Here is a 13,319-nt window from a genome sequence, read left to right on the forward strand (position 1 = left end):
GGCCTAAGACGTGCATATCCTTGACGGAGTTGGAGAGGGAGTTGAAGTGTTCAGCTGTGGGGCGGTAGGGTTGTTGGGTGTGGGTGTCCCAGAGATGTTCTCTGAAACGGCCCGCAAGAAAGCATCCTGACTTCCCAATGTACAGGAGACCACACCAAGTGCAATGGATGCAATGGATGACATTCATAGAGGTACAGGTAAATCTCTGATGGATGTGGAAGGATCCCTTGGGGCCTTAGACAGAGGTGAGGGGAGTGGTGTGGGCGCAGGTTTTGCACTTCCTCCGGTGGCAGGGAAAGGTGCTGGGAGCACGGTATGTGCTGGTGGGGGGGCATGGACCTGACGAGGGAGTTGTGGAGGGAATGGTCTCTCCAGAATGCTGATAGGGGTGGGGAGGGAAATATATCTTTGGTGGTGAGCTTCGTCTGGAGGTGACGGAAGTGGCGGAGGATGATGCGATGTATGCAGAGGTTGGTGGGGTGGAAGGTGAGGACCAGGGCGGGGGAGTTCTATCCTTGTTGCATTGGGAGGGGTGGGATTCAAGGGTGGTGGTGCATGAAGTGGAGGAGATGCATTGGAGGGCGTCGTCAACCATGTGGGAAGGGAAGTTGCGATCTTGGAAGAAGCAGGTGAGTAGATTACTTACAGTGTGGAAACAGGCCCTTCGGCCCAACAAGTCCACACCAACCCGCCGAAGTGTATACCACCCAGACCCATACTCCTACATTTACCCCTTCACCTAACTGGGACTTTCTGAGGTGGAATTGGTCACCCTGGGAACAGATACGGTGGAGGCAGAGGAATTGAGAATAAGTGATAGCGTTTTTCAGGAGGTAGGGTGGGAGGAGGTGTAACCCAGGTAGCTGTGGGAGTCGGTGGGCTTGTAGTAGATGTCTGTATGGTTTAATCAGTTGCCGAAGATGGTGATGGAGAGGTCCAAGAAGGGGAGGGAAGTGCCCAAGATGGTCCAGGGGTGGAAGGTGTTGGTAAAGTTGATAAACTGTTCAACCTCCTTGTGGGAGCACGAGGTAGCGCCTATACAGTCATCGATATAGTGGAGGAACAGGTGGTGGGTGTGCCGGTATAGCTGCGGAAGATGGACTTTTTCACATCCCCGACAAAGAGACAGGCATAGCTGGGTCCCATGCAGATGCCCATGACTACCCCTTTGGTTTGGAGGAAGTGGGAGGATTCGAAGGAGAAGTTGTTGAGGGTGAGGACCAGTTCAGCCAGGTGGATGAGAGTGTCGGTGGAAGGGTGCTGGTTGGGTCAGTGTGAGAGGAAGAAACGGAGGGCTTGGAGACCTTTGTTGTGGCAGATCGATGTATACAGGATCTGGATGTCCATGGTGAAGATGAGGTGTTGGGGGACGGCAAAACAAATCTTCGAGGAGGTGAAGGGCATGGGTGGTGTCACGAACATAGGTGGGGAGTTCCTGGACTACGGGGGACAGGATGGTGTCGAGGTAGGAAGAGATGAGTTCAGTGGGACAGATGCAGACTGAGATAGTGAGTCGACCGGGGCAGTCTGGTTTTTGAATCTTTGGTAGAACGTAGAATTGGGCTGTGTGGGTGTTCATGGACAATGAGGTTGAAGGCTGTGGATGGGAGATCCCCAGAGGTGATGAGGTTTTGGGTGGTCTGGGAGATGATGGTTTGGTGATGGGAGGTGAGGTTGTGATCAAGGGGGCTGTAGGAGGAGATGTCTGTGAGTTGGCGCCTGACTTCAGTGGTGCAGAGGTCAGTGCACCACACGACTACGCCCCCCTTACCCCCCCCCCCCCCCCCCCCCCCCCCCCCCCCGCAGTTGTCTGTGGGTTTGGTGGTGAGTTTGAGGTTGGAGTGGAGGGATGCACGTTGTTCTGGAGGTATATAAAATCATCAGGGGCATGGTTAGAGTAAATAGACAAAGTGGGGGAGTCCAAAACTAGAGAGCATACGTTTAAGGTGAGAGGGAAAAGATATAAAAGGGACCTAAGGGGCAACTCTTTCACACTGAGGGTGGTGCGTGTATGGAATGAGCTGCCAGAGGAAGTGTTGGAGGCTGGTACAATTACAACAGTTAAAAAGCATCTGGATTAGTGCATGAATAGGAAGAATTCAGAGGGACATGGGCCAAATGCTGGCAAATGGAACTCGATAAATCTAGTTGGCCCAGATGAGTTGGGCCGCAAGGTCTGTTTCTGTGCAGTATAACTACTGCTGTATAACATTCCTGAGCTACCCAACAGGTAGAAATGTCTTCCATGCCACACCATTCGGATATGAACATAGGTGGTATAGTTAGTGACTTTGCAGATGACACCAAAACAGTGGTCAACAAAGCTGAATTACAATAGAGTCAAATATCTAGTTGGCATGGACGAGTTGGACCAAAGGGCCTGTTTCTGTGCTATACATCTCTGTGACTCTATAACCTTGGTTTAACATCTCCTCTGAAAAACAATATTTCTGAGAGTGCTGGAAACAGTCAGCCTTGACTTTTGTGCTGAAATCTGAGAGTGGGACCCTAACCTCAGACTTGCTGTTATAGTGTGGGAAGTCTTCAGGTTGTGCAGTTACATGATTGGGCCAGTTTCTACTTTACTTAACTGAAATTCCAGTACCAAGAAAATGTTTCTCTGTGAGAGAAGTCTGCAATGATTTCTATCCCCACTTACGGGCATATTGGACAATCTGTTGCTTTGTGCTGTTTGAACACTGGCTTTCATTGTAACAATCCACAACAGTTGCAAACAAACCTTTCAATAGTCTAATGGATGCATCTAAATGGAGAATCATCTTACAGTTGCAGAAAAATCAACTTTTTCTTTTTGCAGAATCCAGTTTGAATAACCAAACATATACATGGAATATACAGACTTTGAGCTGTAATAAAATAGATTACTGTTCAAGCATTTTGGCTCGTGATTAACATTTGTGGATGTAGTCTGACGTATTATCACAGCTTGCTTGGGGGGAAAGCAATTTACTCATTTTGTGCATTCTGAATGTCTCATAATTTAAATGATTATTTGTTAATCACATTTGTGAGAAAATTGCTACAAGGGTGAATTCATTCTGTTCTCCCTTTGTTCTTGCAATCATTACGCAGTGTGCATGAACTATCGAATGTTCACTAACCATCAAAAAATAAAACTCTCCTGCAGTAAGATAACACAATGAATGAGATGAATCTGTTATAGCTTACATAGTTAGCTGTTCAGATCATTGTCTTTCAAACTAGTTCATTAGCCTCAATATTTCTGCAGTATTTCTTTCAGGTGTAATATAAATCAAGTCTTAACTATTTAGTGAATTATCACGTGCATCTGGTATCAGTGGAATTAATGACATCATTGCTGTTCAAAAGCTTTATTCAGATATTTTCAACTTGTTCGAGTTTTTTGAAGAAGTAACAAAGAGGATTGATGAGGGCAGAGTGATGGATATGATCTGAGTGGACTTCAGTAAGGCGTTCAACAAGGTTCCCCATGGGAGACTGATTAGCAAGGTTATATCTCATGGAATACAGGGGGAACTAGCCATTTGGATACAGAACTGGCTCAAAGGTAGAAGACAGAGGGTGGTGGTGGAGGGTTGCTTTTCAGACTGGGGGCCTGTGACCAGTGGAGTGCCACAAGGATCAGTGCTGGGTCCACCACTTTTCATCATTTATTTAAATAATTTGGATGTGAGCATAGCCGATGTAGTTAGTAAGTTTGCAGATGACACCAAAATTGGAGGTGTAGTGGACAGCGAAGAAGGCTACCTCGGATTACAATGGGATCTTGATCAGATGGGCCAATGGGCTGAGGAGTGGCAGATGGAGTTTAATTTAGATAAATGTGAGGTGTTGCATTTTGGTAAAGGAAGTCAGAGCAGGACATATACACTTAATGGTAAGGTCCTAAGAAGTGTTGCTGAACAACGAGACCTTGGAGTGCAGGCTCATAGCTCCTTGAACGTGGAGTTGCAGGTAGATAGGATAGTGAAGAAGGTGTTTGGTATGCTTTCCTTTATTGGTCAGAGTATTGAGTACAGGAGTTGGGAGGTCATGTTGCGGCTGCACAGGAAATTGGTTAGGCCACTGTTGGAATATTACATGCAATTCTGGTCTCCTTGCTATTGGAAGGATGTTGTGAAACCTGAAAGGGTTCAGAAAAGATTTGCAAGGATGTTTTCAGGTTTGAGGGGAAAGTGAGGACTGCAGATGCTGGAGATCAGAGCTGAAAATGTGTTGCTGGAAAAGCGCAGCAGGTCAGGCAGCATCCAAGGGGCAGGAGAATTGACGTTTCGGGCATGAGCCCTTCTTCAGGAATGAGGAAAGTGTGTCCAGCAGGCTAAGATAAAAGGTAGGGAGGAGGGACTTGGGGGAGGGGTATTGGGAATATGATAGGTGGAAGGAGGTCAAGGTGAGGGTGATAGGCCGGAGTGGGGGTGGGGGCAGAGAGGTCAGGAAGAAGATTGCAGGTTAGGAAGGCGGTGCTGAGTTCGAGAGATTTGACTGAGACAAGGTGGGGTGAGGGGAAATGAGGAAACTGGAGAAATCCGAGTTCATCCCTTGTGGTTGGAGAGTTCCTAGGCGTAAGATGAGGCGCCCCGCCCCTCCAATCGACACCAGGACAGAATCCCACTGGTCCTGACCTACCACCCGGCAAACCTCCATATACATCGTATCATCCGTCGTCATTTCCGCCACCTCCAAACGGACCCCACCACCAGGGATATATTTCCCTCCCCTCCTGTATCAGTGTTCCGAAAAAACCACTCCCTCCGTGACTCCCTCATCAGGTCTACACCCCCCACCAACCCAACCTCCACTTCCGGCACCTTCCCCTGCAACCGCAAAAAATGCAAAACTTGCGCCCACACCTCCCCCCCTTACTTCCCTCCAAGGCCTCAAGGGACACTTCCATATCCGCCACAAATTCACCTGCATCTCCTCACACATCATTTACTGCATCCGCTGCACCCGATGTGGCCTCCTCTATATTGGGGAGACAGGCCACCTACTTGCGGAATGTTTCAGAGAACATCTCTGGGACACCCGCACCAACCAACCCAACCACCCCGTGGCTGAACACTTTAACTCCCCCTCCCACTCTGCCAAGGACATGCAGGTCCTTGGCCTCCTCCATCGCCAGACCATGGCAACACGACGGCTGGAGGAAGAGCGCCTCATCTCCCGCCTAGGAACCCTCCAACCACAAGGGATGAACTCAGATTTCTCCAGTTTCCTCATTTCCCCTCCCCCCACCTTGTCTCAGTCCCAACCCTCGAACTCAGCACCACCTTCCTAACCTGCAATCTTGTTCCTGACCTCTCCGCGCCCACCCCCACTCCGGCCTATCACCCTCACCTTATCCTCCTTCCACCTATCGCATTTCCACGCCCCTCCTCCAAGTCCCTCCTCCCTACCTTTTATCTTAGCCTGCTGGACACACTTTCCTCATTCCTGAAGAAGGGCTCATGCCCAAAACGTCGATTCTCCTGCTCCTTGGATGCTGCCTGACCTGCTGCGCTTTTCCAGCCACACATTTTCAGCTGTTGCCAGGTTTGGAACATTTGAGGCATGGGGAGAGGCTGAATAGGCTGTGGTTGTTTTCTCTGGAGTGTTGGAGGCTGAGGGTGATCTTATAAAGGTTTACAAAATAATGAGGAGCATGGATAGGATAAATGAACAGAGTCTTTTCCCCAAGTTGGGAGAGTTCAGAACTAGAGGGCACAGGGTGAGAGGGGAAAGATATAAAAGAGACCTACGGGGCAACTTTTTCACACAGAAGGTGGTGCATGTACAGATTGAGCCGCCAGAGAAAGTGGCGGAGGCTGATACAATTGTGGCATTTAAAAGGCATCTGGTTGGGTATATGAATAGAAAGGGTTTAGAGGGATATGGGCTAAGTGCTGGCACATGGGACTAGTTTGGGTTCAGATGTCTGGTCGGCATGGACGAGTTGGACTGAAGGGTCTGTTTCCGTGCTGTACATCTCCATGTCTCCTTCATTTACTGTCTGCTCTCTTTCATTTTTTTCTTAAAAGGGGAGAAACCTGGATGCGTGGTTAAGATCCAGATTGAGTGGAGCAGAAGAGTATTGACAATATGTCATGTAGCTTGTGTTCTGTAATTTTGTATGTTTTAGAAAGAGATGAATGGAACATTTCAATGTTAAAATTAATGCACCATGGTTTTGCTGTTGCACAGAACTTTTCGAGTTAACTCTAAAATGAAGCATCCTGAAACTTGCTCTCCAGGACATCTAATACACGTCAGACCAAGCCCTGCTTCTTGATGCTGGCTGTATTTATGCCACTGAAACTTTGGCACAAAGCAAATTTCTTCAGTATTACGGAGAAAATGTACCTTGAAGATCAGGCAAGGAATTGCAAGGTCTTCATGATCAGGGAAAGATTCAGTTTCATTGAGATGAGCCTCAGTATAGAAAACAGCACAGAAGCATGGAGTACATCAGCTTTGAAACGCTTGGGAGAAAAGTTCAATGGCATTGGTTCTACGAGTAAAATAGACAGTGGGAGGAGGTGGGGGAAGTCAGAGTGGGAGGGTGGCTGAAAAGAATGAGAAGGGAGGGAAGGAAGGGGATTATCTATCATACTGTTATTAATCTGCTTCCCCTCAGTGAACATTGTAATATCTCTTCCTCTGTGTCCTCTCCCACTCCACTGGGGTGACGCACTCCTTACATTTTACGAATACAAAGATAAAAAGCAAGGAAAATCCCATGCCTCAAGCCTTTGATGGGTTTAGATTTATTATTGTTGCATGTATTGAGATACAGTGAAAAGTATTGTTGTGCATGCAATCCAAGCAAATCATTATTACTTCAGGGTAATAGAATAGAATGCAGAATATAGTGTTAGAGACAATTGAGATTTAATAGAACAGAATGAATATAAAAGATGTGAGATTAGTCTACTGGGGACAGCTCAGAAAGAGAACACTCTCTGGCCCTTGCTCCCTTCAGGCGATGCAAATAGCAATGTTTCTCAGCTGCAGAGACACTTACTGTGCAAAGAAAGTTATCTCTCTTCCAGTATCCTTTTGCCCTTTCATATGTAGAAGTTTCTGAGCATAACCAAATGGGTCAAGCTGACTTTAGGAATTTCCAAGTCAATCTGGATCAGACATTTTGTGTCTTCTTATTCGGATATCCAGTTTAGAAACTGTGAGCAAACCATGCAAAGCCAGTTGTATGAATGGCCTCTGTCAGACGCAGCTCAGCGAGACAGGTTCTCAGGGCTCCAACAACTTTCCTTTGGAAATTGAATCAAATTATTTGCCACCATTTACAATATAAATGTTTTCCATTGATGGTGCTTTAGTGAGTGGACATATATCTTTGGTAGTTACCCGTATGGCAAATCTATGCAATATCTTCAGTTGAGGGGTATTGATGTAGTTCCTGTGAGGTTTGCTGCGTTACTTCAGGAGTTTGCATTTCTGGTTCACTTAATCTCTCCGGCCTCTCAGCCATTGACATCATGAGGATTCTTCAGATGTAATGAGACATGACGTCAGAAAGCAACTTGCACAGCCCCAGGACATCTCAAAGCACGCTACAGCAAGTGGAATAATTTGAAGTATTGTCACTCTTTTGTCTTGTAGGAAAAGTGGCAACCCATCTCTGCACAGCAAGATTCCATAAACAGTCACATGGTAAAAATGTTGCAATTTTGCTTCAGTGAAGTTAGTTGCACGGTGATAAATATTAGCCAGGATATCGAGGAGAATTCATCTGCACTTTGTTGAATAACAAGGTGCCTGCCTGTGAGTGTGTGTGTTTGTGAGAGTCTGTGTGAGTATGTGTCCCTCTGTTTGTGTGTAAGAGGAAGTGTGTTTGTGTGGGTGTATGAGTGTGTGCATGTGCACATTGTACTGCTGGTGGTACCACTTTTGAAAAGAGATGTCAAATAAAAGCCCTGTCTGTTCTGGGTGTATGTAGGACCAGCAACACTATTTGAATCTAAGCAAGGGAGTCTTACATGGGTTCTTGGCTGATAAATATTTATTTATTAACAAACAGCATCCAAACAGAATAACTGGTCTTTCTTACATTGCTGTCTGTGGGGTCTTACTTTATCCAAATTGGCTTCTGCAGTTCCTAAATTAAAATTGTAACTTTACTTCAGGAGTGCTTCACACAATAATTGAATTGTTTATAACCAGGAGACCACTCGGCCCATCAGCCCTGGTTCTCCACATGAGTAATTCACATCATACCATTGCCCTGTCTTCTCCCCTCACATTCTTCCATTTCACATAACATCTAATTTCCTCTGGACTGATTCAATGGAACCTTCCTCCACCACACACAACGGTTCACTCTTCATTTTCCAAAGAAGCATTATCAGTATCCATGTCAAGCATAATAGAATACAAACAGCAATCCACTAGCACCACGATTGAGGATGTAAAAATGCCTACTTCACCAGCAAGACACCCACAGAAGGCAAATTAAGACATCCAACTTGACCATCAAGTTGAAATAGCAAACTAATATACCACAGCAGATTGAGTTTAAAAATGTCCTTGACAATAGTGGAGATGGGCTGCATGTGACTTCCTCAAAGCCAGACCAATTCAGGACATGGTGAGAAAGAAGAAACTGAAAGGTCTGAAAATCTAGGATATGACAAAGAAAAAAAAACTGCTTGTTTCAACAGAGCAGCCATATTCCATGACTGATATTCACAAGATTGGAAGGATTTCAGGTGATCTAATGGGACAGTGACCTGAGTTATAAAGGAAGAGTTCCTCCACTGATGCAATTCAGGAGATTAAAGACAAGGTCATTGACCAGCTACCAGCTTTAACAGACATGAGCATCCTTCACAAGGAGTGTCCAAGAGTTGAAAGGTCCTCCAATGGAGAAGTTATGTACAAAGGCAGAATCAAGGTGAATAGCCGACCAACCTTCCCAGTCCAAAGAGAACACGTTGTGGAAGAACTCAGTTTGTGAAGTTAGAACTTCAGGGTTGATATGGTTAATGGTAAATGTAAAAATAATTCTACACCTGAATGGATAAATGTTATCTTTGGTGAAAATGCTTGGGTGGTGGTGGGGGGGGAGTCTTCTGTATAGGATTGTGATTGTTAAAGAACTAATGCTGAAGCAATGTTAATCTTTGGCTGGGGAAGGGGCAGTCTAGCAGGAGGTCCCAGTGGCGACAGCCATGTCACTTCTGCTTCCTGATGGTTTTTGTAATGATGGAAGCAAGGCAGTTGGCTTGTACGGATTGCTATCATGTAATAAATTACACTTTGTTGCTAAAATAAGTGCCTCTCTTTGTCTTGACACATTAGTGATTTATCCTCCATGAATGCTGTTTAATCAGCCTTCAGATTCAGTATTGAAAGGAGGGTTGCTGTCTTTATCTCAACCACAAGCCGCCAGTGATTGGTAATACAATGCGTGACCAGTAATCTTCCTTTTATTAATTGTCTGAACTATCTCCTCTTTCACCATGGCCTGGAGTGTATCCTCTTCCTTGGTAAAGACAGATGTCCTCTTCATGTATACATCCCCACTTTTGTTCCTAATCAGTCCTATGCCTCATTTAACCACCCTTTAACCTTCAAGTTCTGATAGAAAACTGTTGGTTTCCTTTTATGTTCATTGCTCTTTCATTGCACTGACAGTTCTTTCTGCATTTGATTTTTCACTTCCCTTCTATACCTGTGATATTCGACCAGGCTCTGTACTGTACTCTCACGGACATCTGTCATAAGCAACATTTTAATGCCTATTTCTTTTGCCATCCAGGGTGTTCTGGATTTTTTTTTGCCTGGTGTTTCCACTTCAATGGGATAAATCTCGACTGTGCCCAGTATACCACCTCTCTGAAGGTACTTGAGAAACTGCTTGGAGACTTTCCTAGTGTATGAAACATGTTATATGAAGGAAGGTATTTCTGTTTTGCCCGAATATTTCATGTTCTGTGGTGGTAGTATTCACAAATTGTTTTGTCACGATGTGCAGGCAGTTAAGCCAAAACAGTCAATAGAACTCACTGTAAGAATTTGGGGTGATGCCTGGCAAGAGTTAGCCAAGTATGTTACCAAGTTTGAATTGTTATCTGCAAGGTAGTCACCTTGCTATTCTTAAGTAAACTGTGATGTCAGTGGAACTGAAGGAAGGAATTATTTAGTGTTTGTCTTGACAGTATATCAATTGTATTCCATGTGGCTTTATCAGTGAATATTGATGGATCCAGTAAACCTGTGAAGTGATATGTCTAGGCACAGTGAAATCCTCATGCTACTTGCTCCGCTGTTTGAAGGATTGTCATGCTTAAAAATCAAGTTTAATGATATCATGTCACAGTTCTTGGTTCCTGATTTAATTTTCTCTTCAGGGCAAGGCTTTGGGAATGAATTCTGTTTCAGAATTAACAATAACTGGAAACAGTCATGTTGTATACTAAAGCTAGTTAATGAGAAGTTGTAACCTACTTCCAAGGCACTGAAGATTAATTGGCTCACTCCAGAAACTACGATGACACGGATTTGGAATGAAAATAGCACTGTATAGTATCTTAAGACTCTCATTTTAATCAAGGTAGTGCATTTTACTCATAAGAGCGCTAGGGAGTCTTTGAACAACTGCTGTCTGGACAGAGAAAAGTACAAAAGATGCAGGGCCATTTAATCGGAACAATTTGATATGAGCAGGATTCCTAATCAAATGTGAGAATACTGACATGTCTCAATGCCAGGGCTCATCAGGTGAAGATAAACGAGTTTAACAATGGAGCGTAGTTTGATATCATGTTAAATCATTTCTCTTATTCTCAAAGCGAGCTGTGAGATCAAGTGAATTGAAGTAAGATTTGATTCTAATTGTTATTGTTGACTGTTTGCCGACCTCCCGTGTTTTGAAATTGACTTGAGTTAAGGAATTAGTGTGGTGATTCTGGACTGTGGTACCACCTGTAGAGCCAGCATCCACTGCAATCCATGGAAATTCTAAATTCTCTGAGCACCTCATTGTAAGAAACCTCTTAAAAATTATATCTCACCCAATCAGGAGTTTTAATGCAACACGAGTTGTAAATGTTGATGAACAATAGATGTAATTCTGAAAAAAAATGTAATAATTGTGGAGTGCTTTAAATAATTAATTAGTGCTTTAAGTTATTTTTCTTCATTGATTGTCAAAGAAGATTTTTCAGAATATTTTAGCTTCTACCTTCACCCTACATTTTTGTCCCAATCCTCACTAAGTTCTTTGTTTAAAGTAATTTATTTTCATGCTTTTTGTTTCCAGTTTGGCTGTCTGTGGGAATCCTTGAGTTTGATTGGATGCCTGGGCAGCTTGATAACCGCATTTTTCTCTGTTCAATTAAAACATGCTTCCTGAAGTTGCAGTTTTGCTACGCAGCGATATAGATAAAACTCCAATGAGAAACTTTGCTGGATTTTTCAGCAATATTTACTTCAGCATTAACGGTGAGCAGTCTTGCTTTTTGCTCACTGCAAACTTTGGGCCAGCATCTTAAGGTGACATGGGAGTCCATTATTGTGCCTCTAGCTATATTATTATACAGTTAGATATTGGGCATTATGTGCACAATCCTGAACAGGCGATGCCTGTTATAGTAATCAACATTTTATCACACTAAATGTGCATGTTCCTTTTTACATCTTGTGATACATATGCATGCTTATAAGGGGTGTGCATTTTTATTATTCTCAGAATGATGATCCCTGTGAAATAATTCCAGCAATAAGTTTGTTGTGCGTACTTAAATGAAGCAACTCACTCATTATCACAAGTTAACTCCTGATGTCTTCAATACTGTCTCACTTATTCATCTCTCTTACACACTATGGTTATATGTTGGATCCTTACTCAAGTTCATCTCGGTGCTAAATACGTTGAGCACATTTGCTGTTACCCACCTATTTCCTGGCAGGTTTCTGCTTGGTCCATGTAGTGGAGGAAAACCGCCTGGTAGTGTAATAAGATGAGATGCTTGTCGGAAACCAGATTGGATGATAGCAACAGATACAAGTTACATTAGTATGATAGACATTGTTACTTAGTTTGAGGAAGACCTCATTGTCCAAAGCTGTCCCCTGGAAAAGCACAGCTGGTCAGGCAGCATCCAAGCAGGAGAGTCAAAGTTTTGAGCATAAGCTCTTCATTGGGCCTTAGTCCCTTCAGCTAACCACAATCTTACACAAAAATGCTAGACACAGTTATAACTTATTATTTCAGTCTCTTTAGTAGCAGGCCTATAATTTCTTCGCTAAAACTTATGCTTTAGTTGAAGTGAAGATCTCAGACTGTGAGGTTTCTTGCAGTCAGATTGTCAGAAGGTTGGAGCTCAGATGGACTCTTATTTGTAATGGGGTGGGGTTTTGTTTTACCTCCACTTTCAAGACTTTTTTTTAGATTAGATTACTTACAGTGTGGAAACAGGCCCTTCGGCCCAACAAGTCCACACTGACCTGCCGAAGGTAACCCACCCAAACCCATTCTCCTACCTTTACCCCTTCACCTAACACTATGGGCAATTTAACATGGCCAATTCACTTAACCTGCACATCTTGGATTGTGGGAGGAAACCGGAGCACCCGGAGGAAACCCACGCAGACACGGGGAGAATGTGCAAACTCCTCACAGACAGTCGCCTGAAGCGGGAATTGAACCCGGGTCTCTTGGCGCTGTGAGGCAGCAGTGCTAACCACTGTGCCACCGTGCTGCCCACTGTGCCACCGTGCCACCCACATTTAGAGTCATTGAGTCATAGAATAAGTGCACCACAGAAACAGACCCTTCTGTTCAACCTATCCATGCTGACCAGATATCCCAACCCAATCTAAGTCCCACCTGCCAGCACCTGGCCCATATCCCTCCAAACCCTTCCTATTCCTGTATCTATCCAGATACCTTTTAAATTCTGTAATTGTACCAGACTCCACCACTTCCTCTGGCATCTCATTCCGTACACACACCACAGTCTGTGAAAAAGTTGCCCCTTAGGTTCCTTTTATATCTTTCCCCTCTCACCCTAAACTTATGCCCTCTAGTACTGGACTCCCCCACCTCAGGGGAAAGACCTTGTCTGTTTACCCTATCCATGCCCCTCATGCACTCCACTTACCATTTTTGCTTCTTCCAATCTGGAGGCTCAGAAAATAGCACTGTCTTATTCCTCTACAAAACACTGCTCGAGCTAACTTAATTCTTATGGCTTATATTTTTAAATTTAATCAAAAGATTTATCTCAATAAAAAGTAATAATTAGAAAGAAGACAGTGGAGAGAAGGTTTTTGTCACTTTCTAACCTCATGCTGTCCCTGTCCTGGGAGTGTTT

At 44.2% G+C, this 13,319-nt stretch overlaps 1 protein-coding gene across 3 annotated transcripts in view; it reads left to right on the forward strand.

Annotated features, from left to right (window-relative positions):
- The window catches only part of cntn1b (contactin 1b), a 750,295-nt gene that overhangs the window by 163,218 nt on the left and 573,758 nt on the right, over positions 1-13,319 (forward strand). The window contains exon 4 of one of the 3 annotated variants that reach the window (XM_072552560.1): positions 9,761-9,843. The exons of the other annotated variants lie outside the window; for them this stretch is intronic. The gene's annotated coding sequence lies outside the window, so the exon portion shown is untranslated. The remainder of the gene's footprint in view (positions 1-9,760; positions 9,844-13,319) is intronic. 3 annotated transcript variants of the gene reach the window in all.

This window comes from Chiloscyllium punctatum, chromosome 32, assembly GCF_047496795.1.
Source record: "Chiloscyllium punctatum isolate Juve2018m chromosome 32, sChiPun1.3, whole genome shotgun sequence".
Taxonomy (NCBI): Eukaryota; Metazoa; Chordata; class Chondrichthyes; order Orectolobiformes; family Hemiscylliidae; genus Chiloscyllium; species Chiloscyllium punctatum.